Source organism: Lolium rigidum, chromosome 1 (genome assembly GCF_022539505.1).
Source record: "Lolium rigidum isolate FL_2022 chromosome 1, APGP_CSIRO_Lrig_0.1, whole genome shotgun sequence".
Taxonomy (NCBI): Eukaryota; Viridiplantae; Streptophyta; class Magnoliopsida; order Poales; family Poaceae; genus Lolium; species Lolium rigidum.
The window spans coordinates 93,721,626-93,723,111 of NC_061508.1; positions in this window are offsets into that span (position 1 = coordinate 93,721,626).

Genomic DNA, 1,486 nt, shown 5'->3' on the forward strand with positions numbered 1-1,486 from the left:
AAAGTAACAAGCATAGGAAGATAAAACAAGTGTAGCCTCAAAAATTTCAGCACATAGAGAGGCATTTTAGTAACATGAAAATTTCTACAACCATATTTTCCTCTCTCATAATAACTTTCAGTAGCATCATGAGCAAACTCAACAATATAACTATCACATAAAGGATTCTTATCATGAGTCTCATGCATAAAATTATTACTCTCCACATAAGCATAATCAATTTTATTAGTAATAGTGGGAGCAAATTCAACAAAGTAGCTATCATTATTATTCTCATCATCAAATATAGGAGGCATATTGTAATCATAATCAAATTTACTCTCCCTAGTAGGTTGTACCAAAAGACCACTATTATAATCATCATAAATAGGAGGCAAAGTATCATCAAAGAAAATTTTCTCCTCAATGCTTGGGGGACTAAAAAGATCATGAAAACCAGCTTCCCCAAGCTTAGAACTTTCTACATTATTATCAACAATGGTGTTCAAAGCGTTCATACTAATATTACTACCAAGCATGCAAATAAGATTCCATAGGTTTTTTAATTTTCGCATCAAACAATCCATGTTTTAAATCAGGAAATAGAATAAGAAGCTCATTGTTGTCCATTATGCCAAACTAGTGTAAACAAGAAACAAAAAGATGCAATTGCAGGATCTAAAGGAAATAGCTTCGAGCACACACACAACGGCGCCAGAAAAATACTTTACATGGGACCGGAGTATGAGAGCCTTTTACCTTTCCTCCCGGCAACGGCGCCGTAAAAGTGCTTGATGTCTACGGGAGCTTCTATTCTTGTAGACAAGTGTTGGGCCTCCAAGAGCAGAGGTTTGTAGAACAGCAGCAAGTTTCCCTTAAGTGGATCACCCAAGGTTTATCAAACTCGGGAGGAAGAGGTCAAAGATATCCCTCTCATGCAACCCTGCAACCACAAAGCAAGAAGTCTCTTGTGTCCCCAACACACCTAATAGGTGCACTAGTTCGGCGAAGAGATAGTGAAATACAGGTGGTATGAATAAGTAGTAGCAACGGCACCAGAAAAGTGTTTTGCCCAGGACAGTAAACAAGCAAGTAGTAACGCAGCAAAGTAGTAACGCAGCAGAAACAAGTAAACAAGCAACGATAGCGTATTTAGGAACAAGGCCTAGGGATTAGACTTTCACTAGTGGACACTCTCAACATTGATCACATAACAGTAATAGATAAATGCATACTCTACACTCTCTTGTTGGATGATGAACACATTGCGTAGGATTACACGAACCCTCAATGCCGGAGTTAACAAGCTCCACAATTCAATGTTCATATTTAAATAACCTTAGAGTGCAAGAAAGATCAACACGACTAAACCAAGTACTAACATAGCATGCACACTCGTCACCTTCACGCCACGTAGGAGGAATAGATCATATCAATACAATCATAATGATAATTAACTCCACAATCTACAAGAGATCATGATCATAGCATATGCCAAGTACTAACA